Genomic DNA, 7483 nt, shown 5'->3' on the forward strand with positions numbered 1-7483 from the left:
ATTTCCAGAGCCAGCTGAACTCTGCTTGAAAAGCTTAATGGAAGTTATAAAACATTGTTACAAGAACCAGCCAATTCGGTTGTATGCGCATGATTCTTCACCCAGAAATCCTGTCCCAGAAGCTCTCCACTATCATTCGTAGAAGTGAGGAATTAACACTAATACCAATTTGCCTAGAGCAGAGGAATCAGGATAAAATTTGCGAATCCACCGCCAGAACCAGACATCTGGTAGCGGGTGAAAAGTGTTATATTGAAGGATCCAAGCACACTGATGGAGTTGGGGATGGGGTTTGGAGATCCTGACTTAGGTGAAAGTTGAGATAGTGGACAGGATCCACGACCTAATAAAGATTCGAGGTGAGCAGCAATTACAAATGCTCGAAGGGGATAGATAGCCTAGATACCACAATTGTAGAAACATCGATCACCTCAACACCTTCTACCCCAACAATAACAAAAAGTGACAGCTACATTACAACAACAAAACGCATACTGATATAGTCTGACCGGTAATGACCAAACATACACCATGCCAACAACCCTCACCTCATGCAATATATATGGTAGTCCCCACTCCAAGCAATAGAGTATAAAACACGTAGGTAAGAAACCTGGCACAAGTGGGGCCTTAATCAACTTAGATCAATTAAATGCCTTCGATTGGGTCAACTACCAATATTTGGTGGCTGTTCTCAAAGGAGACAGTTTTAGGCTCGTTTTCAAGGGCCGGATCGCTGCAATGTACTTCGATATTTGTTCGGTGGTCAGCGTAAAATAGCTACGTATCGGAACCTTTCAGCATCATGAGCCCGGTCCATCAATATTGTTCCCTCTCATCTATTGTATGTACTGAATCTTGACCCACTACTGTGGAATCTGGAGAAATTGAAGCATGTTCTGCGCGAACTAGTTTGTGAAATGTCTTTGTAGGTATATGCGAACGACGTCACCATTATAGTGTCGGATGACAAGTACATCAAAGTTATCGGTATCTCTCTGAAGGTGTACAACGCGGAGATAGGAGAAAAAAAAAGATCGATGGAACTTCAGCTAAGCACCTGGAGAAGTAGGATCAACAGCGTGTCGGCACACTGGATGGACCTGTTAAATTGTTCGGGGTCGAGCAAAGAATATGTGTGCGTGTGTGTGTGTCTGTGTGTGCGTGTGTACGTGCGTGTGTGCGTGCGTGCGTGTGTGTGTGTGTGCGTTCGAAGGTTAGTTTCATTCGAAAATGGCTCGAGAAAAAGCTATCTCTAGCAGAGGTGGAAGACACCGACATTTCCTCCACTATCTATTACCACCGGTCTGCGTTTTGCTCGGACCATGTCTGATTAAACTGAAACGTCTGTGTATTTGTTTTTAGGTAAGGGACGCCTTCTGCTAGACAGACGGCGGTCCATCTGCTGTTAATAACTGCTACCTGAAAGACATGCCGTAATGAATAGTTCCAGAAAAATTGCAGAAAAATGTTACTGAGGTTTAAAATTTTATAATTTTTACTTAATAAGAAAACAGGATTTGGAAGCTGGCATTTTCTGGATAATAGCTGTCTATCACAAAATGCAAGCAAAATCATTGCGAGGAGGAATTTTTATTTATCAAACAAACGAAAACAAAGCATTACAATGACCAAAGTTGTAAGAACTTCTGAAGTTTTAATATGTTTTAATGAATAAAGTCATGTGAAACGGTCGAACAGACATGTAAATAATTTATAAAGGAAATATATATATATATATATATATATATATATATATATATATATATGCACAAATTCTGGCGATATCAATGCTGTTGATGCTCAGTATGAAAATCTGTTGGTTGGTGTCTACAAGAAAGCAAAACAATTTCGTTTCATTTGTCGGTATTAAACATGAATGTTATCTTTTATACGAACATCGATGTGCAATCAGCTCTGACAGTATGGTTACATCTTATTTAAACGAGTGATATTGAAAAAATTGTTATGAGTCTTAGTCAAGCGAATAGTTTAAACTAAAAAACTGTAAGAAAAAGATACCAAATTTATTTCCCTTGAAATTGTGTAAAAGTTGCTTCCCTTGAATATTAGTGAATAGAGTAGCTTCCCTTGCAAAAATCCATATTTGCTTTTATTTTGTTTTTCTTGAAAAATAGATATTAATATTAATACATGCGCGCGTACAAATAAGTTTAGGCCCAGAAAACTAGACCAGAAACGTTTAGACCTAATAACTTTACTACTCCATTAAAAACATGATAGGACAATATAGAATACGAAACATTCTTAGCTACATTCTCCAGAAAAGTTGTTTACAATACGTATTTTCATAGAAAAAGTGTTTTATCTATCTATCTATCTATCTATCTATCTATCTATCTATCTATCTATCTATCTATCTATCTGTCTGTCTGTCTGTCTGTCTGTATACCTATACATGCATACATCCATCTATCCACCCATAATGGTTAGGTGTATTCGGCTCATAGTTGTAATGTCGTGAGCTCGATTGCCAGCAGTGCGTTGTATACTTGAGCAAGATGTTCCAATTCGCTCAGCTGGCAAAAATATGTAATAACTGTATTTCAAAGAGCTAGCCATATCACATTCCGTGTCACGCTGAATCTCCATGAGAACTAGGTTAAGGGCACGCTTGCTTGTGGAATGCTCAGCCACTTGCACGTTAATTTCACGGGCAGGCTGTTCCGTTGATCGGATTAACTTGGAGGAGTGCCAGTAAGTAACATCCATCCATCCATCCATCCATCCATCCATACATACATACATACATACATACATACATATGTATGCTCACCTATTCTTCTACTTCCTCCCTTTGTTTCTCCCTCTACCACTCTCTCTCTCTCTCTCTCTCCCTTACCCCTGCATGGTCACATGCTTCCGGTCAATAATCCTTTTCTTCCTTGGCTATCGCCGAGCAAACGCGCGAACTTACTTCGTCCCCACTTTCAAGTTCGTGCCTCACAGCGTTCATATACACATAACTTTTCACGTCTGGCCGCATGGCCTTTTCCGTTTGTTTTCCTGTCTTGTTTTTTGTCCGCCACTACATTCCTCCATGGCACAGGTTTAATTTGTGTATACAAATTTAATTTGCGGTCCATAGGAGGAGCCGTTTTAACGATGCGTCCTGCCCAACTCTTCGAAACGCCGGTGTTAAAACGGGGGTAGCTGATGAAGGAAAATATTCTCTATGTGGCTTGTGTGTTTTCTGTACTCTGGTTATTATTATTTCTTGTCTACGTTTTATTTGCAATGTCCTGTACCCAGATATGCACCTATATATACAGGTAGACGTAGGTATGCACACACCTGTACGTATATATGCATATACTCATTTATTATTTGTTTTTACATACATACATACATACGTACGTACGTAGGTACGTACGTACTACGTATAAGAAGCCATAGCCACTCATAATAAGAAGAAGTACTGGTAGAATGTCGCAGTGAAAACCTCAGTAAAATATAAAGACAATAGACCTGTATACAATAGACCTGTATATACAATAGACCTGTATACAATAGACCTGTATAATGATTTGGTATAGAGAAGAGAAACTGTGTACAATTGTGAAAATCAGCTGCCCAGTGGATGTTAACATAAAGCTGAAGATAAGTGAAAAAGAGAAAACCTACGCTGTACTATTGAGAAATCTGCCTTTACTCTATCCAGGTTAAAAGTTTAGGTTTATACCTGTAATTATTGGGGCACTGGGATACGTAACACACTGTCTAAATGCCAATCTTCAGAAATTAGGCATCTCAAAACCAGAAAGGATAAAGCTGATCTGAAGACTACAGATCTAATCCATCGCCGGAACTGTAAAATTCTGTGAAACCTTCCAGAAGTTTATCATTTAAGTATATATGAGCATGTCTAGATATGAAAGTATATGCATGAGAAGACATACATAAAACAAAACATACGAATCTGCACATATACATACATACATACATACATACATACATACATACATACATACATACATACATACACACATACATACATACACATACATACATACATACATACATACATACATACATACATACATACAAAAATACCTTGTGGCTGATATTGAAATTCCAATGCAGAAGCCTTGGATCTAGGTTTAAAACATGTTCTTTCTCTTTTGGCAAGAAATCTTGAAATAAAACTGAATAATGACACCGCACACACACACACACACACAATCACACATACATACATACATACATACATACATACATACATACATACATGCATACATACATACATACATACTTACATACATACATACATACATACATACATACATACATACATACATACATACATACATAGTGCCGTATCGAATCCTTTAGACAACAACCACTGATCAGTAAAAAGAAATAAATACATCACTCAACAGTGAAAATAACAAAATGAGAATAAGTGAAGAATTCCTGAACAAGTACTCTAGTTGTATACGCGTTTCGTACGAATAAAAGGTAGATGGTTTAAACCATTTAACCAAAAAAAAAAAATTGAGGAGAATCACTCATCATGTCAGCAAAACGCTATGCTTGTGGATATATTCTTCCATGTAGAGAATATCAATAACAATTTCTGAAGCAGTGGCTTTTCCTGTGCCTGAGATCGATACATTTAACCTAAAAGGCAACGATCTTGTTCTACACAAACAGGAGATAATAACTTTATACCTCATAAAAAAAAAAAGAAAACGGTGAGATAAACATATTTACTACAGCAAAATTTTACGTAGATAAGCGGATTTTGTTTTGGAAACTACTGCCAAAACTAACTTACATATCCAAAGGACAAAAACTACGCCAGGCTTTCAAATGTATGACTGTGTCGTGATGGCAATTATTTAGATGATCCAAAGCTCGAACAACTGGTTATATGTCATTTTGAAGTTGTGTGACTTATTAATGCTACTCTAAATCTCATCTGTATGTTATAAAACGGTCAAATGAAAAGGAGTAGATCATCACAGCACAATTCGAATATTAATTAACTTTGCGTTTCTGCGAAGAATATCTAAAGAATATCTTTAAAATAAAGCATTCCTTCCCGTAGACAGTGGCTCCAGATAATTCAGCAAACCCGGATGATCTGAAAGGTAACACTGTGTAACACGATTATTGTCCTTGGGTAGCAACTGTTATTTCCAATTTGCTTACCTCTAGCAAGTATGAAAAATCGCTAATATTTCTTTCAAACTTTGCTTTTGTTATATTTATTTAAACCATGGCTATGATGCTCCCCCGCTATGCCTGCTCATGATCAAAGATACACATATTGTCAGCCACTAAGGGAAATGCTCAACTGGTTAAGGTCAAACAACTGACAAGCAAATCTTTGGTATTGAGCAGAATATTTGCTTTAACGATATTTCTGCTTCAGTAACTCAGCGCAGTCTGAAATATAATGGAAAATAAGTCAGTTTCAAAACATTGATGTCCAGGCCACAAAAGCAAAGTTTGAAGGGAACAGTAGTCATTTCTTTTGATTTCTAGATAGAATCAAATAGAAAATAGCACTTACTGACAAAAGACAAATAAATAAACCTTTTGTTACACAATGTAATGTTCAAGTAGCTTTTCTACCAACACACACAAGAAGCTCGTCTGGTGCAAAATACATCCTGCAAGATTCGAGGTGCAATTATAAAATGTTCATCGGGAGACTGTTCGGCTCAAACTCCTGGCTTGGTTTAATGAGATAATTTTTTAGAATTGTAGTGGAGTTAGTTGAATCACTGAGATCCATAGATGTCGAATAACTTTTCATACATTTGGAATAACACTGTGAGTGAAGATGCGGAATCAGTACGAATTTTAACAATTAAAGATTTGTCGATGCTTTCTAGTTTTTAGGTAATGTTATTACTACATTCACTGACAAAGATCTGAAAAGAGAGCAGCTTAGAGGCAAATAGGTTAATAATGAATGGATATAAATGAGAAACAGAATAACGATTTCAAATTTTAACACAAGGCTAGCACTAGTAGGGAAGAAGTAAATCGATTAGATCGACCCCAGTACTCAACTGGTACTTATTTTATCGACACCAAAGGATGAAAGACAAAGTCGACCTTGGCGGAATTTGAACTCAGAACAGACGAAATGCTGCTAAGCTTTTTACCCATTGTGCTGGTGATTCTATCAGCGCGCCGCCTTATTGAGAAATGAGAAATAGAATAATGCAAACAGAAGAAAAATTGCAGAATATAATAATCTGGAACATGTTTTTAAAATGAATATTTATTTTACTGGTTTTTATTATTTTCTTAATATATGTTCATCAAACATATTTCTGTGTTTGATATTAGAAGTGTTTAGGGTGGCGAGCTGGAAGACTGTTTAGTATGCTTAGGCGAATGTTTAGCTTAGCGGCATTTCGTTTCTTTTTGCATTCTGAGTTCAAATTGCGCCGGGGTCGACTTTGCCTTTCATCTTTTCGAAGTCAATAAAATAAGTACCAGTTAAGCACTGGAGGGGGGGGGGGGGGGTCGGGATTTAATCGAATTACTCCCTCCTCGGAAGTTGCGGGCTTTACGCCAAAATTTGAAACTAATATTGGAAGTATTTAAAGCGGTGAGCTGGCAGAATCGTTAGCACGATGGACAAAATGCTAAGCGGCATTTCTTCCGACTTCACGTTCTGCCGAGATCGACTTTAACCTTCATCCTTTCCGGGTCGATAAAATAAGTACTAATCGAGCACTGACGTCGAGGTAGTCGACTTCCGTCCACCCCCGAAATTGCTGGCCTTGTGCCAAAATTTGAAGTTAATTTAAGAAGTGTTTTGCGTCTTACTTTTGAAGTTTGATTTTGATTTTGTAAATAAGAGTAGATCCTTAGAATGTAACTTTTGTGTATAACATGGAGTCAGTGGTAAAACTGATTTACCTTTATGTCTTTGACTAAACCTGTTCACTCCAAGAACTAACAATGTTAGGTAAAGACTGACTACATAAATATGATACTATGAATGCATATTTGCATGTGTTTATGTATGCTTATGTACGTGTGCTTGTATGTAAGTTAATATATGTACATAATCACCCAAGTACCTCGGTTTGCAGAGAGAAAAAACGCAAACAAACGTTCATATAGGCATGGTGCACTAAAGCCTGTGATTTCATTGTCTTACTAGTGTCCTATTTGAATCTGATAAAGATATATTTTCATGAAAATGTTTTAAAGACTATATCCTATCAAGTAGAACAAGTGTTTTAGCTATAGCTGCGGAGTGAAATTACATTTAATGGGCAAATGAAGACAAATCTCTCATTTTTCTTAAGATAGAAAAAGGGAAATTAGCCAGTTCGGTTTCAATTCCAGTTGGAATTCGCACCAGCGATCATGCACTCGTCTTTGTCTGTCAAAACAGAGATATAACTTTATTACAAACTACTTTACTAAATCGGTAACATATTTCCATTATTCAAATGTACTGTTCAGTTTATTAATGACTACTTATTTC

Source organism: Octopus bimaculoides, chromosome 8, assembly GCF_046866305.1.
Source record: "Octopus bimaculoides isolate indiv1 chromosome 8, ASM4686630v1, whole genome shotgun sequence".
In the NCBI taxonomy this organism is placed as follows: Eukaryota; Metazoa; Mollusca; class Cephalopoda; order Octopoda; family Octopodidae; genus Octopus; species Octopus bimaculoides.